Source organism: Psammomys obesus, unplaced genomic scaffold (assembly GCF_907164565.1).
Source record: "Psammomys obesus unplaced genomic scaffold, mPsaObe1.curated_primary_1811, whole genome shotgun sequence".
Taxonomy (NCBI): Eukaryota; Metazoa; Chordata; class Mammalia; order Rodentia; family Muridae; genus Psammomys; species Psammomys obesus.
The window spans coordinates 9324472-9347180 of NW_026594428.1; the positions used below are offsets into that span (position 1 = coordinate 9324472).

At 37.4% G+C, this 22709-nt stretch overlaps 1 protein-coding gene across 1 annotated transcript in view; it reads left to right on the forward strand.

Moving 5' to 3' along the window:
- Nucleotides 1–1606: 1606 nt before the first annotated feature.
- The window catches only part of Cdh18 (cadherin 18), a 618087-nt gene continuing 596984 nt past the window's right edge, over nucleotides 1607–22709 (forward strand). Inside the window, exon 1 of the mRNA XM_055618993.1 lies at nucleotides 1607–1628. The gene's annotated coding sequence lies outside the window, so the exon portion shown is untranslated. The remainder of the gene's footprint in view (nucleotides 1629–22709) is intronic.

Genomic DNA, 22709 nt, shown 5'->3' on the forward strand with positions numbered 1-22709 from the left:
ACAACCCAGATGTCCATCAACGGAGGAATGGATACAGAAATTGTGGTATTTTTACACAATGGAATACTACTCAGCAATCAAAAAGGAGGAAATCATGAAATTTGCAGGCAAGTGGTGGGATCTAGAAAAGATCATTCTGAGTGAAGTATCCCAGAAGGAGAAAGACAAACTTGGTATATACTCGCTTATATAGACCTACAAGACATGATAAACATAATGAAATCTACACACCTAAAGAAGATAATCAAGAAAGTGGACACAGGCGAAGGTGATTAATCCTCATTTAGAAAGACAAATGGGATGTGCATTGAATGTATGACAGGAGTCTACCGCAAAAAGGCATCTGAAAGACTGTACCTAGCATTATTTCAAAGCAGACACTAAGACTCATAACCAAACCATGGCAGAGTGCAGGGAATCATATGAAAGAAGGGGAGTTAGTATGATATGGAAAGGATAGGAGCTCTACAAGTACCAAATATATCTGGGCACAGGGTCTTTTCTGAGACTGACACTCAACCAAGGACCATCTATGGATATAACCTAGAACTTCTGCTCGGATGTGGCCTGTGGTAGCTCAGTAACCAAGTAGTTTTCCAAAGTAAGGGGGACACGGACTATTTCTAACAGGATCTCAAGGGCAGGCTGTTTGACACCTCCCCCCAGGGGAGGAGCAGTCTGTTAGGCCACAGAGGAGGACTTTGCAGCCAGCCCTGAAGATACCTGATAAAACAGGGACAGATGAAAGGGGAGGAGGTCCTCCCCTATCAGGGGACTTGGAAAGGGGCAGGGAGGAGACCAGGGAGGGAGTGTGGGGTTGGGGAGGGAATGAGGGAGCGGGATACAGCTGGGACACAGAGTTAACAAAATGTAACTAAAAAGAAAAAAAAAATAAAATAAAATTAAAAAAAAAAAAAAAAAAACAGTTGTTGATAGGTGTGTGGATTTATGTCTAGGTCTTCAATTTGGTTCCAATGATCATGTCTGTTTTTATGTCAATACCATGTGGTTTTTATTACCATTTCTCTGTTTTATGAATTGAAATCAGAGCTAGTGATACCTCCAGCAGTTATTTAATTGTTCAGGATAGTTTTAGCAATCTTGTTCTGCTTTCCTTTTCTTTTTCTATATGAAGGTGAAAATTGTATGGACTTTTTAAAATTTAATTTAATTTTATTAATTACACTTTATTCATTTTATATCCCCCCATCAGCCCCTCCCTCTTCCCCTCCTGGTCCCACCCTCCCCTTCCCCTTCTTCACGCATGCCCCTCCCCAAGTCCACTGATAGGGGAGGTCGCCCTCCTCTTCCTTCTGATCTTAGTCTATCAGAGCATATCAGGAGTGGCTGCATTGTCATCTTCTGTGGCCTGGAAGGCTGCTCCCCCCTCAGGGGGAGGTGATCAAAGAGCAGGCCAATCAGATTATGTCCCTTTTAAGGTCCATAAAGGATTGTTGAAATTTTGAATTTGTAGATTGCTTTTGAGAGGCTGGCAATTTTACTCAGTCAGTCCTACGGATCCATGAGTACTGGAGAGCTTTCTGTATTCTGATTTCTTCTTCAATTCTTTTTCTTCCAGAATACCAAGGTGTCTTGACCTTCTGTCTGCTTTTTGGTAATGGTTCAAGGTAATAGAAATCATATTTCTTGAATCTAAAATTGGTTACATGCTTTTTCTTAATTAGTTTACAATATATAATATAGAGAAATTTTCTCAGGCTGATAATTATACATGATAAAACACAAGAAATTAACCTGTCAGAACTGACTGAAGAGGTTATTATTTTTCCACTTTTTGGCATGTTTTTCCCTTATTTTACCTATGTTTTTACCTCCTTTTACAACACGAGTAGAGGTAAATGTATCCATAATTTGGACATGGACAGTGGAAGGCCTTGAGCTTAGTACCACAGTAGGCCAAGTCACATTTATTAACAAAATCGCAAAAATCATCTACCAATAATATTGCTATGACAAATGTACCAATTTTATAAGATGAAATGAATAAGATATAGAATTAAATAACACTAATAATTTTATCTTTTTTGATTCACAAAATTTGGATTTGAGTGTAATATGTCAGATTATACTCCTTTAGACAGTTTTCATAAAACAGACAACCCATGAAAAAAGCTAATAAATGTTTTGAATGATAACATTTAGTGTGCCTCTACAGTAAGTATATTTTATTCTACCAATATTTTAGAAAACGGTTCTCTTTAAAATTAACTTATTCATAAATTTAAAATTAATACAAAGAAACATTAATAAGCCCTTAGTAGAAACATTGCTTTATCCTCAGTTTTGAATAGCTCTGCAAAAAATATTTTGTAATCTTGTGTTGGAAAGCTTATTTATTTTTTTTATTACAGTAGAACAGTTATGGTAATTGTTGAATTACTTATATTAATTATTTAATGTTTATTTCTGAAATGTTCTGGCTTTTATATTTAATAATAATTTTAGGACTGCTTCCACACTTGTCTTTGAAGTTATGAAATCACTGAGGTAGATATGTCAGGAAATTTCATTGAAGCTGCCAGAACAAAGCAGTCACCCGCATAGTAACTATCACACCAAAAAGCTTAGAATTAAAGGAAATTATAAAAAAAAAAAATACATGGGTGAATTATTTTTATAAGCTTTGAATCTATTATAAATGTGAACTTATTTTCAATTTCAAAACATCTTTTTTTTTACATTTCAATTCTAGAACAAAATTAACTTTAGAAAAATAAATCTCACAAACACAAAGAAACATGAATCTTTAAAATACTGAAATTATTTTTTCAGAACTAGTTTTCATGCATTTCAAACTAGCAATGAATAAAGCTTGGATAGCTTCTTCTAAAGAGAAGTGAACAAAGCAAATGCTGTTCTCTGAGTGGTTCATGCTTAATTAAAGCAGATTAATGTGTCTTTTACTTTACACCAAAAGATATCTTTTAAACATAGGTATGCTGTTTTCATTTTTTAAAGAATTTCATTTTAATAAATTATGTCATTTCTCTTATGTATATTCATATATTCATAAATTCACAGTATGAAGTTTATGCTATAGACCAGACTTGTGCATCTAAATAGTTACTTAAGATCAACTCATGTCATTTTTTATATAATTTCATGTATGATTTTTACATCTTGAGTCATACTTACTAATTTCCAGGTGGGTTACTATAGTAGCTATTGTAGCGATAGGAGTTATTTCAGGACATGTTCCTTAATGAAAATGGAAACTAACTTTTATTGACACACCAATAAAAATGTGAAATAATAAAACTCCAAATAGTGGAATTTACATATCTAAAATATATTTTTCATTTTCTTATATGTTCTTCATAGCTGTGCTTTGATTTAATTATTCTTAACTTTGTTATTTACTAGATTATTTGGCTAGATTATAAAATTTGAATGATACTACAGTGTATGGAATATATTTGAACTATATCTTTAATGTATGTAGCCCAACTGTCTAAATTATACCTAATAAACTTCAATATTATCTTCAGTTAAGAGGAATGGACTTTTCTCTACAGAAAAAAGACTTCATGTAAATCTACATATTAAAGATATTTATTTTGTTCTGGCAAAAATGACACTTAGTAACACAAGAGTAATATTTGAAGAGAGTGCTGGTTAGTTGCTGTCAACTTCAGACAAAAATGAAGTAATCTAGAGATAGAAACTCAATGGAAAAAAGCCTTTGTCATGCTGGCCTGCAGGTATGCTTGTGATGTATATTGTGTATACACACACTCATATATGTAAGTTATATATATGTATGTATGTTTGTGTGTATGTATATGTGGAGAAATATAATAAAGACATATGTATTGTATATATGGAGGAATATAGAAGGAGTTTTAGGTGAGTTGGTCCAATCAGATAAAACCATATTGTTATACATGTGTGAATTTCTAATAGAATAAAAATAATATATGCTACCCAAAAGAATTAACTGCAATGCAAGATTTGAAAAGCAGTATCTTTAAGAACACCTTGTAATTTAATAATTATGTCTTAAATGGATATTTTTCTAGGCAAATGTGCATTTAGTTCATGATATTCTAAAAATGCCTTTCATGTTGACTTAATTTATCATTTAACAAAAGAGAAAAACATTTTTCTCTTCAAGGAAGAGCAGAAATCAATTAGACAGGTTGAGTTGCAATTTCTCAAAATGAAATCAAAAATCACGATGACTCCAATGATTATTTTGTCATTGAAAAAGCTGTATTTTTCAGTGCCCCACAGGATTCCTTGAGATAGTAGACAATGGGATTTGGGTCCTGCTCCTGACTCAGCTCTGCTAGGTTCACTGGCTGTGCTGGTCTCTTGTTTCTGACCCAGGAGGGCCAAGCTTCTGGGGAGTAGGTAAAAAGATCCCCAAACCTAGAGTTGCTCCAGTGACCCACAGGCCTCCTTGAAGAAGAGGACAATGCACCTTGGGTCCCATGCCTTGCTCAGCTCTGCTGGGTTCTCTGTCTGTGCTTGGCTCGCTGTTTCTGGCCCATCAGGGAAATCAGGGAATAGCCAAGTTTTACAGACAACATCTTTTTTTTTATTTAATTAATTAATTCAATTTATATCTCATTCTTAGGCTCTTTCCTTCTCTCCTTGCAGTCTTACCTTCTGTGCCATATCCCCTCTCCCATACTGATTAAAATAGGGGAGCCCCCCCCCCTACTCAGACACTTCAGCTCATGTATTCACATGAGGATTGAATTGTTCTTCCTCCCCTGTGGCCTATGTAGGTAAGTCCATTCAGGGGGGGGAACTGATCAGAAAGTATGCAACATAGTCTATATCAGAGATACTCTGGACTCCTTTAACTATTACGTGGACATGAAGCCTAAGTTGCCCATCAGACTTATCTTCTCAGCTTCTGTGCATTGAAGTATGTCTATCCTGTACAGTAAGACTAAATAAATATATATCCTCTTATAAGTGAGTATATACCATGTGTGTCTTTCTGGATCTGTGTTACCTCACTCAGGATAAGTTTTTCTAGTTCCATCCATTTGCCTGCCAATTTCACGATTTCCTTGATTTTAAAGTAGTATTCCCTTGTGTGAATGTGTGAGGGTGATCTGGCTGCAATGTTTGTCAGCCCATTGATCGCCAGGGTTGATTTGGCTGATTTGGCTGATCTGGCTGGCTAGGCGGGTGGGTGTCCCCTTCCTTCCTCACCGCTCCTCCGTGTGCTTCCCTCCTGAAGCTGCATGCTCTGTCTTCACTGAATAGAGGAGGACCTGTCTTGGGTCAAGGATATAGGAATAGTTGCGTTCCTTGATCAGAACCTCCAAACAAGCACAGACAACATCTATTCTTAAAAGATATGTAAGTTCAGTGGAAGTAATACTGCCTAACAAATACTGGACAATATTTGTTCTGGCAAAAATGACACTTAGAAAATTTGTTGACTGGTAGGAATAAATTACTAAGTTAGTAAAGAGTATGTGGCATTGCCTGTCCTTACATTGGGTTAATTATTTTTATACAGTAGGTTGAAAGTGAAGTCCCTCTGAAGCATAGAACAGGATAGCTGTGTATATTATTCAGAAGAGAAATTGTAAATTCAACTTAGAAGAGAGTTCAGTGGGTGAATATTTGTAAAGTTTGAAATAACTTTTTAAATTCTCTACTTTAAATTAAGTGTTCATGAAGGGAATTGTTAAAAGACAAGTTTAAATAATGATTCCATGTTGGGCAAATATTTATGCTGCTTATATTATATTTGACACTGATGACAAAGTACTTAAGAACACAATTTGTGCCTTTGTTATCATGATATTAGCATTATATTAGTGTCTTAGTTTACTTATTTGTGCCTTGTAGCATCTTATATAAAAATTTAAAAACACACCCACATTTTGAGAATTCTACCTACCTTTCCTCATGCTTTGAAAATAGGGATTTTAATGATTCTCTCCAGCTTCTTAATTTTTCTGAAAGTTGTGGGTGAAAGATTTTTTTTCTTACTCTTTTCAAATACAAATGAGTACTCTTTGATATATGTACTTAGAATCTTTTGCCAATTTACATAGACAAAATGAGTTAGGCACACCTCCCTTCATATGAAAATTTGTATTGAAGGCAGAGAAGATTTATTCTAAGAAACTAACTTTCCCACTCTTGCCTGTGAAAGCGCATTGTTGTAAATTTAGAACGTATCATATATTTTAGAGTCTAACTTTAGAAATGAAATGAAACCCTCAAGGTGCAATCCTTATTTAATGTTGGGGGCGGGGGTGGGGGACATGCAGAGAGCCAATTCCTTTCTTCCCTACACAGCAACAACAATTTCTCATACTGATCTCAGAAGCAAGTGCTTATGGATTCCTGTCATCTATTTAAAGGACCTTCTGTTTCAGGCCATGTGACAAAATGAAAGCGTAAATGTCTACTCGAATGCGTCTCACATGCTTCAAACAGAAGAACCTGAGTGTTAACTCAGCAGGGTGTGCCTCTTTCCTACACTTCAATTTTTTTTTTTTTTTTTTTTTTTTTTTTTTTTTTTTTTTTTCATTCAGAAGAAGCAGAGACCAGAAGCAGCGGCTGCTGAGAGAAAGCAGGCTCTCCTGAAAGCCAATTGTGGGCTGAGTTTATTTACTTACTTCATAAATCCGCATTTAGCCTGTCTCTCCGAGCATGGGTGCAGAATATGAATAAGGCGGCTAAATTTACTACATGCTTTCCTGCGGTGGACACATTCCAAGTAATCTTTGAAGAACTTATCTCACGGGCTTATGAACAACAACAAAAAGCATTCTTCCTACACACACGCTCTACTTGGCTTACAGTTATAAGATAATTCCACGATTTAAAAATATGTATCCAACTGAAAGAAAAGGTGTTTTAGAATTCAGGATTTGAGAACTGAGAGCCTGCCTTGTCTGGCTGCCAACCTTGAACATGAGAACACTTCACCACTAAAGAGGCTTAGTTTGTAATGGCCTAAAACTATTGAAAGAATTACATATAATTCAGTCCATTAATAATAAGTCAGGAGTGGTTCTTAGTGGTAATTAGATGCATCTACAATGATTATTCCCTCACATATTTTTAATAATTGAAAATATAATTTTGTAAAAATTTCCAAGAACAGCAAAACTAATTATTTCTTTTGTTGGCTGCCATTCACAGAAGCAGGCAAGGTAGAATTGCTGTGGGAAGGTGTCATGATACACTCCTATTGCCAGGACCTACACCACTGCATCCTGTAACCAGGAATTCTGCCTTGTGCCAGGATATTCAAGGTTACAGACAGCCAAGTCTGTATCAAAAGTTGGCTCAGAAGCCAGCCACCTGACAACCAGTGAAGGGATGGAACTGATTTCCTCTAAGATGATTAACATATTGAAATAAAAGAATGCACATACTTTTCCCTCCTAAATGGATATCTGCAGGCCACCTAGCCATTCCCGCATATCAGCTGCTACTGCTGATAGGAGTTGTAGGAACCGAGGTTAGTCTTAAGATAACAGAGCTAGATGATTGTGAAGCAGAATTATGAAGTAAAAAAAAAAAAAATAACTAAGTAAGTAAGTAAGTAAGTAAATGAATAAATAAGCCATGGGTCAGCAGAAGGAGTGTGAAAAAGGGAGACAGGGGACATCACATTGTAGTAGGAAGGAACCAAACCCACAGTTCTATAAGCCCAGTGCTGAAAATTACCCACAGAAGATTTACATTTTCATAGCTCAGGAACCTCCATGCTGCTACAGCCTTCTTTGTCATCTCACTGATTCTATACTTTTAGTGTGTAAATAATCACTAAAAGTTATGGGAAAAATAGCACTGATGTAGTACAATACTATTCACTGTCATTTTCAATTCAATACTAAATCTTTACTTAGCACAATCCTTAGAGGCAAACTTGATCAAATTTCTCCTTGGCACACATTTCTGGTGTTTCTGGGTCACACAATAAACATAGTGTTTAGGAACCTAATATGTGTTGCATATTTTGTAATGTAATAATTCACTTTTATGAAGAGATTGGTAAAGGAAAACAATTCCAAAAAGAAAGGTAATAGGAAAATAAATTTAATAATATATATTTTATTTCTATTTTTAGTGAAACTGACAATAATATGGAAAAATCATTCAAAGGGTGATTATTGACATGTCTTCTTGGGAACTAGATGAAGTTGGGATCAGATATGACTGAGCAGAGAGAGGATTTATATTTTGCCATGTTCGATTTTTTCCATTTTCCATTCTTTATGATTTTTTAGGAAAGGCAGCTTTTTAAAAATTATTATTATTATTAATTACAATTTATTTACTTTGTTTCCCACTGTGGCCTCCTCCTTTGTGTCTTCCCAATCCCTCTCTCCCTCCCTCTTCTCTTCTTATGCCCCTACACTAGTCCACTGATAGGGAAGGTCCTCCTTTCTTTCCATCTGACCCTAACCTATCAGGTCTCATCAGGACTGTCTGCCTTGTCTTAGGAAAGACATCTTAAATTAGCAATTTTGCTACAAGAATTGTTATAGCAATAATTCTTATCTATCTATCTATCTATCTATCTATCTATCTATCTATCTATCTATCTATTCTTTATTAATTACACTTTATTCACTTTGTATTCCCCCCTGTGGTTCTCTCCCTCCTCTGGTCCCAATCCCTCCCTTCCTCCACCCTCTGCATGCATGCCCCTCCCCAAGTCCACTGATAGGGGAGGACTTCTTTTCCTTCCTTCTGATCCTAGTCAATTAGGTCTCATCAGGAGTGGCTGTGTTGTCTTCTGTGGCCTGGTAATGCTGCTTCCCTCTCAGAGGGAGGTAATCAAAGAGCAGGCCAATCAGTTCATGTCAGAGACAGTCCCTGTTCTTATTACAATGGAACCCACTTGGATACTGAACTGCCATGGGCTACATCTGTGCAGGGGTCTTAGGTTATCTCCATGCATAGTCCTTGGTTGGAATAGCAGTCTCAGGAAAGACCCCTGTGCTCAGATTTTTTGGTTCTGTTGCTCTCCTTGTGGAGTTCCTGTCCTCTCCAGATCTAACTGTTTTCCACTTCTTTCCTAAGATTCCCTGCACTCTGCCCAAAGGTTGCCCAAGGTCTCAGCATCTACATTGATATTCTGCAGGACAGAGCTTTTCAGAGGTCCTCTGTGTCATGCTCCTGACTTGTTCCCTCTTTTCTCTTTCTTCTGATGTCCATCCTCTTTGCCTTTCTGGATAGGAATTGAGCATTTTAGCAAGAGTCCTCCCTCTTGATTAGTTTCTTTAGGTGTACAGATTTTAGAAATGTAATTCTGACAATTCTGTACTGCATCCTGATTACATTTACACATTTTCTTCTCCTGCACTCCCACATTTACCCTTTCTACACATCTCTGGTAACTACTATCCCTGTCTATGCGATATGAGCAAGTTTCCTTTCCTTTCACATCTTTTCTTTTAGATGTATTTTTGTTCTGTTTTTCACTTCGTGCAGCTAGTGTTGCCAACATAAACATAGGTGTGGGATTGGGAGGGGAGGAGGGAGGGGCTTATGGGGGGATACAAAGTGAATAAAGTGTAAAAAAAATTAAAGAAGAAAGAAAGAAAGAAAGAAAGAAAGAAAGAAAGAAAGAAAGAAAGAAAGAAAGAAGGGAAAAAAGAGAATCAATCAACTCCCAGTATGTGTCACAGTTTTAAAGAAGATATCCACAAAATAGGGGGTGCAATGTACCTTGTGTTTTGATTCAAGTTTATAAGCTTGTGCTGGCTTCCCATGTGACCAACATACAGTGTGAACATTCTCATACTTAAGGGTTTTCACAAATACAATCATTCTCCTCAGCTTAAAACATTCCCTGGTGAAGTCTCAAAAAATGGACGTTCACCTCCAAGCTTCAAGAGCTCTGAGAGTGCCTCTTACAACCAGACATTAATACAGCACCAGTGTGCTGCATCTTGTGTCAAGCTACAAACTATGAAAAATAGATGATTTAGGTGAGGACAAATGCAATATTCAGAGACTGTTCGGAATCTACCTGCTGAAAACAGAAGAGGTAAGAGTTAGGCAAAGAGTTGGAGAACAGAGATAGGTGGCTAGCTAATGGCTAGTTTAATGGAAAGGAGACACAATGCTCCAGAATGTTTAAATGTTGATGAACCCAATTTGGCTGAAAAATATAATGATGAATATTAGAAATCTGAGAACCTGAGGATTTTGAAGATCTTATAAATATTTTGGCTTTAATTAAAATAATGATTTAATTAGGAACATTGAAATTTTTCAGCAAAAGACTGAGAAAATTTAAATTAAGTAATGTATCAGTTTAAGTCTAGTATTGAGGAGAAAGTATAGGTGAGGATGGGTGAGCTGAAAGAGACAAATGGAAACAAAACATGAATACATGCAAAATATACATAAATAAAAAAATAAGAAAATTCAGAGTTGGTAACAATTATGTGTGGTACTCAAAAGCATGCCACTTGTGGTTTGAACTATATAGGTTTCTCTGGGATTTGTCAGAAATCCTTAAATTCTGTGAATATTTATAAGTAATGCTTTAAAAATCCCTTTACTGTGTATACAAAAAAAAAGTATGAATTGTAAATTTCTGTGACCAACTAGGGAGATGCTTTCAGCTTTGACAATGCTAAGAATGGCTGTGAAAAGGACATACTTTCAAGGGAGAAATGAGTGGCAGGCCATGGAGACTATCATCCTGGGGATGGCTTTCTAGTCAGTAATGAGATGAAGTCACCAAGGACATTAGCAAAAAGTTAGGATGAGAAGAAGCTTTATGTGCTGGAGGGATGGCTCTGTCTTTAAGAGCATTGGCTGCCCCCTTAAAGGAACTTGGTTCAGTCCCTAACTCCTGCCTAACAAATGTCTGTATCCTCATTTCCAGGGGCCTTTTCCTAGCTTCTGTGGACACTGAATGCATGTGATGCACAGAACTACAGCCAAGTAATACAATCATCCATATAAAATAAAATAAAGTAAAATAAGATAAAACTCAAATCAGCAAAAATATAAAAAGGGGCCTAAAAATGGGCGATAAGAAAGGTACTGTTTCTTCAGGACATGCTGCATTGTCTTCCTCTGTGGCCTGGCAAGGCTGCTCCCTCCTCAGAGGGAGGTGATCAAAGAACCAGCCACTGACTGAGACAGGTTCTGTTCCCCTTACTAGTAACCCATTTGGACACTGAGCTGCCATGGGCTACACATGTGCAGAGGTTCTAGGTTATCTCCATGCTTTGTCATTGGTTGGAGTATCAGTCTCAGGAAAGACATCTGGGTCCAGATTTTTTGGTTCTGTTGCTCTCCTTATGGAGCTCCTGTCCTCTCCAGGTATTTCTGTTTATCCCTTCTTTCATAAGATTCCATGCACTCAGCCCAAAGATTGGCTATGAGTCTTAGTATCTGCTTTGATACCTTGCAGGATAGAGTCTTTCAGAGGCCCTCTGTGGTAGACTCTTGTCCTATTCCCTGTTTTCTCCCTCTTCTGATGTCTATCTCATTTGCCTTTCTGAATGAGGACTGATCATCTTAGGCTAGGGTCAGATGAAAGGGGAGGAGGAGCTCCCCTATTAGTGGACTGGGGGATGGGCAGAGGAGGATAAGAGGGAGGAAGAGTGAGATTGGAAGGGGACAAGGGTGGGGGCTACAGCTGGGATACAAAGTGAATAAATTATCATTAATTAAAATATAAATTAAAAATGTGTCTAAAGCAAACAAAAGGTACTGCCTTTAATAAAATACATGCATACATATTTAAATAACCTCATAAAAATAACCAAAAGTCACCTTTTCAACATATTATTTTGAATTACACCTTATGGATATGTGTCTGCAGATGGGATGCCTGCACCTGCAGAATCCAGAAGCCTGGAATGCCTTTGAACTGGAGCTCCAGGCAGTTGTGAGTTCTTTCACATGGGTGCAAAGAATTAAACTCCAGTTCTCACTGCAAGTGCACTTAACCACAGAACCATCTCTAGTCCTCCACCAAATGATGCCTTTAACCTTGGATCTAACTGTCCACATGACCCAGTTCTCTCCTGATACTTTCTTTTGATTATGTATCATAAAATGAACTCTTGTAAAGTATTAAAAAGCTGATGCATGTGTTGAAAAATGAAGCACCATGTATGGCACTCGTGTAATTCCGCACAGGACAGCTTCCAAAGAGTCACTGTGACAAAGTACAAGAACATTTGATTGGCTAGAGCTGTGATTACCACTACAGTGGGTTCATACATTTGACCACAACTTTTCTTTCTGTATAACTGATACCTGTAGCGAAAACAAAGAACATTTTATTACATACCTCCTTTTTATTTTCTGGCCCCAATTTTTTCCTTACCATTTTTACTTTGTTGTTTCTTAATTGTTGTTATGCAGTGTGTGTGTGTGTGTGTGTGTGTGTGTGTGTGTGTGTGTGTTTGCATGTGCTTATAATTACACCCTGCTTAGCTGCTCAAATTGTATAACGTTACTTGTATGTTTATGTTTGACTTGTATGTATAGGGTTGAATATCTGGTATCATACAATTATATGATTAAAATTAAAAGAGGCAGTTTCCTGGGGAGCGTGGTTTTCCTAGAGGACCATTTTTTTGAAAGTGAATATTAAGCATTCCCTTCTCCATAGTATTTCTAGCATGAAAAAGGAAAACAAAACAAAACAATAAACCTTAGCTTCTCAGCCTTCAATGGCATATTACATCTAGCTATTTACAAGTTAAATTTTCTTTTATTATGATTACCTTGTTTTTTTTTGGGGGGGGGTTATGATTACTATTTTGGTTAGTGAGGACCTACCACTGTTCTGCTTGGTTCAAATTTTACCCACATTCTACTTCAGCAATAACTCAGCTTACTGTTCTTAATTAGTACATGAAAATAAAACAATCTCTTCTGTCTCCCTGTGTTTCACCCTGCCAGCTTACAACTATTTATTGAATTACACTCTATTTAAGTTACTACATATTCATTAATGTTTAAGCTTTCATCAACAGTACTAAATGTAGCCATTTGCATAAAAATTAAAATATGAGTGAAGCATGTATAAGCCCTGGTCTTACCAGTCTGAATAGCACAGTGATTACAGCTATCTGTTTGAAATTGCGATGCATGACTATAATTGGAAGAAACTGCAACTGATTTTCAACCTTCCTGTTTTGGTAGCCATGTCCTTGGAATTAAAATTGAAATAAGCCTCACAGCTGTTTCGTTTTAGCATGCCTGAAACAATCGGAACTGTACAATATAGTAGCTGACAGGCTATTGAAAACAAAACTAATATGTGTTAAAGGCACCATAGTCAGACCTCTTTTAAAAAATTCTTAAACCGAACTTGTTCAAAGACGACATTTTCACTATTATGTTTATCCATTTTGGAGTTGGAAGAAGGCAAATTTATACCTACATTAGCAGACTACAAGCTACTTTAAAAATGGTGCATTTATTTAGTTAGTAATTTTATAGGAGCCTAGAAGAGTTTATGTGTACCACATGTGTGCAGGATTTAGCAAAGGCCAGAAAAGAGTTTCAGAGCCCCTGAAATTGCAGTTACAAGGGAATATGAGCACTCATGTAGGTGCTGGGGACTGAATCAGACGGTCTACAAAAGCAACATGTGCTCTTATTTCTGAACCGTCCTCCAGTCCAGACCTGCCACTCTTTTGTCAAATGAATTTTTCTCATCGTTACTAGAATAGTGTTTGAAGAAATGAGAATTTAGCTTATATTCTAATGTTAATTTTCCTTAAATCATATTTTAATCATTGTCCTTACTTCTTTCCTTTCTCATTGTACTTTCAACTCCAGTAAGGATAATTAAGGTGTTTTTTTTTTTTTTTTTTTTTTTTTTTTTTTTTTTTTTTTTTTTTTTCTGGTGTGTTAAAGCTCTCCATTTTTAACTTTTAATTTCAGCATGAAAAGACTGTTGCATTCTATAGGAACTGCTTTCCTGCTAGATATCAGTAACCTTGCAAGATTTGCTTTTCTTTGTCAAGGTTGATTCTCTCCTTAGCTAGAATATAAAGTTTGCATTGTAGAGATATTAATTAAATCCATAGCAATTATTTCAAGATTATGAGAATATTATTATTCTGTTAAAATATATTTAAGAATATATGTACTTATAGATACTCATTTACATATATGCCTACGTGCCTGTAAACAACCATTAATAAATAAAGAGGGAATGAATTTGACAAAGAGCAAGGAGGGATGTATTTGAAGGGTGTGGAGGAAGATGGGAAGGAGGCTATGATGTAGTTATGATGATCTGAAAAATAAATGTTAAGAGTGAACACATCAAAGATATCATCCACCATGACCAAGTAGGCTTCATCCCAGGAATGCAAGGGTGGTTCAACATACGGAAATCCATCAATGTAATCCACCACATAAACAAACTGAAGGAGAAAAACCACATGATCATCTCCTTAGATGCTGAAAAAGCATTTGACAAAGTCCAACACCCATTTATGTTTAAAGTCTTGGAGAGATCAGGGATACAAGGCACATACCTAAAGATAGTAAAGGCAATATACAGCAAGCCTATAGCCAACATCAAACTCAATGGAGAGAAACTTAAATCAATCCCACTGAAATCAGGGACAAGACAAGGCTGCCCACTCTCTCCATATCTCTTTAACATTGTACTTTAAGTCCTAGCCAGAGCAATAAGACAACTAAAGGAGATCAAGGGGATACAAATCGGAAAGGAAGAGGTCAAAGTGTCACTATTTGCAGATGATATGATAGTATACATGAGCGACCCCAAAGATTCAACCAGAGAACTTCTTCAGCTGATAAACACCTTCAGCAAAGTGGCAGGATACAAAATCAACTCAAAAAAATCAGAAGCCCTCTTGTATACCAAAGACAAAAAGGCTGAGAAAGAAATTAGGGAAACAACACCCTTCACAATAGCCACTAATAACATAAAGTACCTTGGTGTGACTCTAACCAAGCAAGTGAAAGACCTGTTTGAGAAAAACTTCAAGTCTTTGAAGAAAGAAATTGAAGAAGATCTCAGAAGATGGAAAGATCTCCCGTGCTCATGGATTGGTAGGATTAACATTGTGAAAATGGCCATCCTGCCAAAAGCAATCTACAGATTCAATGCAATTCCCATCAAAATACCAACTCAATTCTTTACAGACCTTGAAAAAAAGATTCTCAGCTTCATATGGAGAAACAAAACACCCAGAATCTCCAAAATGATCCTGTACAACAACAGATCATCTGGAGGTATCTCTATCCCCGATCTCAAGCTGTACTACAGGGCAACAGTAATAAAAACTGCATGGTATTGGCATAGAAACAGAAAGGAGGATCAATGGAATCACATAGAAGACCCAGAAATAAACCCACACACCTATGAATACTCAATATTTGACAAAGAAGCCAAATCCATTCAATGGAAAAAAGACAGCATCTTCAACAAATGGTGCTGGACCAACTGGATGTCTACATGCAGAAAAATGAAAATAGATCCATATTTATCACCCTGCACAAAACTAAAGTCCAAGTGGATCAAGGACCTCAACATAAAACCAGATACTCTAAATCAGTTGGAAAAAAAAGTGGGAAACAGCCTAGAACTCATTGGCACAGGAGACAACTTCCTGAACAGAACACCAACAGCACAGGCTCTAAGAGCAACAATCAATAAATGGGACCTCATGAAACTGAAAAGCTTCTGTAAAGCAAAAGACACTGTCATCAAAACAAATAGACAGCCTACAGATTGGGAAAGAATCTTCACCAACCCTTTATCTGACAGAGGGCTAATATCCAGTATATATAAAGAACTAAAGAAGCAGAAAAGCAACAAACCAAGTAATCCACTTAAAAAATGGGGAACAGAGCTAAACAGAGAATTCTCGAAAGAGGAACATCGAATGGCAGAGAAACACTTAAAGAAATGCTCAACCTCATTATCCATTAGGGAAATGCAAATCAAAACGACCCTGAGATTTCACCTTACACCCATCAGAATGGCCAAGATGAAAAACTCAAGTGATAGCACATGCTGGAGAGGTTGTGGAGAAAAGGGAACCCTCCTCCATTGCTGGTGGGAATGTAAACTGGTTCAACCACTTTGGAAGTCAATCTGGCGCTTTCTCAGACAACTAGGAGTAGTGCTACCTCAAGACCCAGCTATAGCACTCCTAGGTATATACCCAAAATTTGCTCAAGTACACAACAAGGACATTTGTTCAACCATGTTCGTAGCAGCTTTATTTGTAATAGCCAGAACTTGGAAACAACCCAGAAGTCCATCAACGGAGGAATGGATACAGAAATTGTGGTATTTTTACACAATGGAATACTACTCAGCAATCAAAAAGGAGGAAATCATGAAATTTGCAGGCAAGTGGTGGGATCTAGAAAATATCATTCTGAGTGAAGTATCCCAGAAGGAGAAAGACAAACTTGGTATATACTCGCTTATATAGACCTACAAGATATGATAAACATAATGAAATCTACACACCTAAAGAAGATAATCAAGAAAGTGGACACAGGCGAAGGTGATTAATCCTCATTTAGAAAGACAAATGGGATGTGCATTGAACTTATGACAGGAGTCTACCTCAAAAGGCATCTGAAAGACTCTACCTAGCAGTGTTTCAAAGCAGACACTAAGACTCATAACCAAACCCTCGGCAGAGTGCAGGGAATCATATGAAAGAAGGGAAGTTAGTATGATATGGAAAGGATAGGAGCTCTACAAGGACCAAATATATCTGGGCACAGGGTCTTTTCTGAGACTGACACTCAACCAAGGACCATCTATGGATATAACCTAGAACTTCTGCTCGGATGTGGCCCGTGGTAGCTCAGTAACCAAGTAGTTTTCCAAAGTAAGGGGAACATGGACTATTTCTAACAGGATCTCAAGGGCAGGCTGTTTGACACCCGCCCCCCCAGGGGAGGAGCAGTCTGTTAGGCCACAGAGGAGAGCTTTGCAGCCAGCCCTGAAGATACCTGATAAAACAGGGTCAGATGAAAGGGGAGGAGGTCCTCCCCTATTAGTGGACTTGGAAAGGGGCAGGGAGGAGACCAAGGAGGGAGTGTGGGGTTAGGGAGGGAATGAGGGAGGGGGATACAGCTGGGACACAGAGTTAACAAAATGTAACTAAAAAGAAAAATAAAAAAAAAGAGTAGATTTTTGTTTAACAGGATCTATATTGTTGTCATTCGTTACTTTTCTTTCCACATTCTCATTTCTCTAAAACATTACATTTTAGTGTTTCTTGTATGTGAACCATTTATTTGTGTGCATTATTTTTATTATTTTTTGAGAATCTTTCAGTCTTTATCGAATTATTGAAACTCTAGGGCAAGTTTAAATATTTATTAGCCCTCTAATGCTTTGTGCTCCCGAATCTCCATCTACAACTTTTCTCTACGTTGTATTTGTGAATTCCTTTTAGAATCATCTATTATTTCCTTTTGTTTTATTAATAAAATATATAATGTACCAAATTTTATTCTCATACCATTTCTCTCATCTTAGTGAATTATTATTAGCTTATATTGCAGAGAAAAAATGCAACAAATGCTTTGAGAAACACTTCAATTGTCCCTTTACCTTGTAGGGATAAAAACTATTTATAGTATATATTCTTCAACAAAAAATAAATCATTGCTTTGTAAAAAAAGATCAGAAAGAAGGAGAGGAAGACCTCCCCTATCAGTGGACTTGGGGAGGGGCATGCTTGCAGAAAGGGGAGGAAGGGTGGGATCGGGAGGGGAGGAGGGAGGGGCTTATGGGGGGATACAAAATGAATAAAGTGTAATTAATAAAAATAATAATAATAAGTGATATTTGTAGAAAAGCATTATGTAAAAAATCAATTTGACTATAAATTGTTTTATTGACATCTATATTATATTTCGGTACCTTTTATTTTATTTTATTTTATTTTATTTTTTTTTTTTTGACCTGAGAACTGAATTCAGGGCCTTATGCTTGCTAGGCCAGCACTCTAGGACTGAGTTATCTGTATTATATTAAAAACAAGCTGGTAATAGAGGAATAAAATATATAAAACTATGTTATAATATATACCTGATAAGTAAAGCCTCTGTGTGCATAGGAATTGGGAGGCATTTTCTGACAGGCTAGGTTTGTGTAGTTTATATAGGCAAAACCAAAAATTGTATTATGTGTACACAGTTTTCTGCCTGCATGTATACCTGCACGCCAGTAGGGGGCACCAGATCTCATTTAAGATGGTTGTGAGCCACCATGTGGTTGCTGGGAATTGAACTCAGGACCTTTGGAAGAGCAGCCAGTGCTCTTAACCTCTGAGCCATCTCAAAAGGCAAAGAGAATGGACACCAGAATAAGAAGAAAACAGGAAACAAGTTAGGAGCCTCCCACAGAGGGCCTCTGAAAGGCTCTGCCTTGCAGACTACCAAAGCAGATGTTGAGACTTATGGCCAAACTTTGGGCAGAATGCAGGGAAAATTATGAAAGAAGTGGGAAATAATAGTTAGACCTGGAGAGGACAGGAGCTCCACAAGGAGAGCAACAGACCAAAAAATTTTAGCACATGGGTCTTTCCTGAGACTCATAATCCACCCAAGTACCATGCATGGAGATAACCTAGAACCCCTGTACAGATGTAGCCCATGGCAGTTCAGTGTCCAAGTGGGTTCCATAGTAATGGGAACAGGGACTGCTTCTGACATGAACTGATTGGCCTGCTCTTTAATTACCTCCCCCTGAGGGGGAAGCAGCATTACCAGGCCACAGAGGAAGACAATGCAGCCACTCTTGATTGAGACCTAACAGACTAGGATCAGAAGGAAGAAAAAGAAACCCTCCCCTACCAGTGGACTTGGGGAGGGGAGTGTGTGAAGAAGGGGGAGGAAGGGAGGGATTGTGAGGGGAGGTGGGAGGAAACTAGAGGGGGATACAAAGTGAATAAGTATCATTAAAAGAAAATTGCTAAACTTTTTGAATGGTAAATTTTATAAATTTTGTGAATAAGAATAATTACCATTTAATTTTATCTATGGGGTAAAGAGCCACTTATTTTATTTTAAACCTCATACTGTCATTTTATTTGGCAAAGTTATTATTTCAAATTTACTTAAGTAACTTTCTGAGACTTAGGTATTATGCCTAAATAGTAGGTGACAATACCTATCTACTTTGTATTGATTTTTTTCTTTATTAATTATACTTTATTCATTTTGTGTCCCCCCTGTGGTCCTCTCCCTCCTCCAGTCCCAATCCCTCCCTTCCTCCACCCTCTGCATGCATGCCCCTCCCCACATTCACTGATAGGGGAGGACTTCTCTTCCTTCCTTCTGATCCTAGACAATTAGGTCTCATCAGGAGTGGCTGTGTTGTCTTCTTCTTTGGCTGGTAATGCTGCTTCCCCCTCAGGAGGAGGTAATTGAAAAGCAGGCCAATCAGTTCATGTCAGAGACAGTCCCTGTTCCTATTACAATGGAATCCACTTGGATACTGAACTGCCATGGGCTACATCTGTGCAGGGGTCTTAGGTTATCTCCATGCATAGTCCTTGGTTGGAATAGCAGTCTCAGGAAAGACCCCTGACCCCAGATTTTTTGGTTTTGTTGCTCTCCTTGTGGAGTTCCTGTCCTCACGAGATCTTACTGTTTCCTACTTCTTTCCTAAGATTCCCTGCACTCTGCACAAAGGTTGCCCATAAGTCTCAGCATCTGCATTGATAGTCTGCAGGGCAGAGCTTTTCAGAGGTCCTCTGTGTCAGGCTCCTGACTTGTTCCCTCTTTTCTCCTTCTTCTGATGTCCATCCTCTTTGCCTTTCTGGATAGGAACTTAGCATTTTAGCAAGAGTCCTCTCTCTTGATTAGTTTCTTTAAGTGTACAGATTTTAGCAGGTTTATCCTATATTATATGTCTATATGAGTGAGTATATACCCTGTTCATCTTTCTGCTTCTGGGATAGTTGTATTGAAACATGTGAATGCAGTCTAAGAAGTGGGGACACTGTACGCTCGGAACTCCACCTCGATATGCATAGAGGTGGTGCTGTTGATCCTAATATCATAAGAAACATTTTCTCCAAGCAATCCTTTTTTATAAAGCTTTATTCCTCTTGTTAGTTTTGTAACACATTAAATCATTTGAAGGTACTTGGAGGGCATCAGGAAAAAAAAAAAAAACACTAATTTATGAGATTGACTCATTCTTTGCAAGCAATGGTATAAAAACTCAGTAAAGCTACAAACAAATGAAATAGTACACAATCATTCTTTGCTGAGTGTTATCATTTCTAGAACATACACTTATTTTAAACAAAAATCAAGGAAAACATTTAATAAAATTTAGATTAGAATTGATCAAAATGACAGGGAAACCAATGAATTGTAGTCTCTATTTCTCAATCCCAAGCATCCCCCTTTTGGACATGTTTCTTAAATAATGCATTGAAATCATTTAATATTTTGAAAGGGATACCCCTGAATCACCTCAGTAAGTACTCTTGGATAATTAGATGTTTTCTACAGTCCAACGTGTTCAATCATTTTTAAAGTTAAACAAGCTAACATGATGCTGCCGCCTGTTAAAAAGAGAATCCAAGATTTACTAGAATAATTAGGAAGCAGTTTAAACCCAATTAGAACTATATGTAGAAACAAAACTTCTCACATATGTAAGGACGACAGTAAATATTTATTTCTAGTGACACTTGCTAATACTCAGCGTCCTAATTTCTCTTCTGTCTTGCACAGCAGCTTCCACCTCGGTTGGCTGCAACTGCACTTTTCAATCTCATATCAGACGATCTGAAAGCAAACTTTCACTCAGTTGAGTACTAAAGCTCTCTTGTTAATTGCTTTGAATTTAGGTTAATAAGACTTGCAAACCTTTGTTGCTCATTATACCTTCACAGGAACTTCTATCTGCATAATCCTTACTTCCTTAATTCCTTAAGTAACAGTTGACTCACATCACTGACATGGATCTGGTTCCTGGATCTTATGTAAATAAGATGCTATGCGTATCTTTGTGCTCCTAAGGTTTGGGATCTTCAGCATTTAAAAAGAAAGCTGGTGCTCTATCTTGGGATTGTTTATCCTTACTCTTCTTACTTCTGAGCTCTGTGGTTAGACCTACAAATGACAGGAACTGGCATGATGGAACATCAGTGATAAGTGCTGAAAACTGCAAGAATCCCAACCAGATGCTCTATAACAGAGGTTCTCAACCTTCCTACAATGCTGTGACCCTTTAATATAGTTTGGTTAATCATGTGGTAGGTACCCCAAACCACACAATTATTCTGTTGCTAAAACTGTACTATTGCTATGTTTATGAATCGTAATGTAATTATTTCATATTCATGATATCTGATATGCGACCAGCAAAGAGGTCATGACCCACAAGTTGTGAACCACTGCTATTTAACAACAGTACGTACACTTTATGGCAGACATATCTCAACTCACTTGAGTTTCAGAAAAAAAAAATATTTGAAGTCCTTTTTTAAAAATATCTATCTTATTTTATTACACGGGCTATTCATTATTACTGTTCATTAACTAGCTGCTTGGTGGTGCACAGTCAAAACACAGGGCTGTACTGAAGAATGGGAAAATATTTATTTTAGGTGGTGTGTGTGATTCTGATTGATAAAATGACCATTATATAAGTCTTCATTATACAGATCTTCTGACAGCTGCTAAGTGTTTATCCTATACTACCTGAGTTAGTAAACAGTTCAAGCAAGATAACTGCACATTTTAATAAAAAATAATATATAAACTAAATTACAAGAAATGTGGATATCTTATGGTAGGGCAGGAAGAATAAAGTGGAGGAAGAGGAAGAGTAGAAAGGAGAATTTAAGATTGAAGTTACATAGATTCCAAAATGACATGGTTAGTTTCGTGTGTTGTTCTGCTTCCTGGCTGTTCAAATTGATTTCCTTCTCCAAAGCAAAATTTCCCCTTCTATTAAGAAGGCATAATGTTTCTTTACACTTGTGATTGCAACGTAGATGAATTATAAAATATTAATAATAAAATAACATTATGATGGCTGGCAGAAGGAAAAGTTGAAACAATTTGATGAAAATTGTATGTCTTTTTCATTACAATTTATTCATTTTGTATATCAGCTATATCCCCCTCCTTCCTCCCCTTCCAATCCCACACTCCTCTTCTCCTTCCATGCCCCTCCTCCAGTCCACTGAAATAGGAAGTCTTCCTCCTCTTCTATCTACCCATAGACTATCAGGCCTCATCAGGACTGGCTGTGTTGTCTTCTTCTCTGGTCTAGTAAGGCTACCCTCAGTGCCAGCCAATGAGTTCATGTCAGAGACAGTCCATGTTCTCCTTACTAAGGAACCCACTTGGATACTGAGCTGCCATGGGCTACATCTGAGCAAGGATTCGAAGTTATATTCATGAATGGTCCTTGGTTGGATTACCAGTCTCAGAAAAGATCCCTGTGCCCAAATATTTTGGTTTTGTTGCTCTCCTTGTGGAGCTCCTGTCCTCTCCAGGTCCCACTATCTCCCCCTTCTTTCATAGGATTCCCTGTACTCTGGCCAAAGTTTGTTTCTGAGTCACAGCATCTGCTTTGATACACTGCTGGGTAGAGTCTTTCAGAGGCCCTCTGTGGTAGGTTCTTATCCTGTTTCCTGTTTTCTCTTTCTTCCAATGTCCATCCCATTTATCGTTCTGAGTAAGGGTTGATTTTCCTACACAGTGACCTCCTTCTTGCTTAG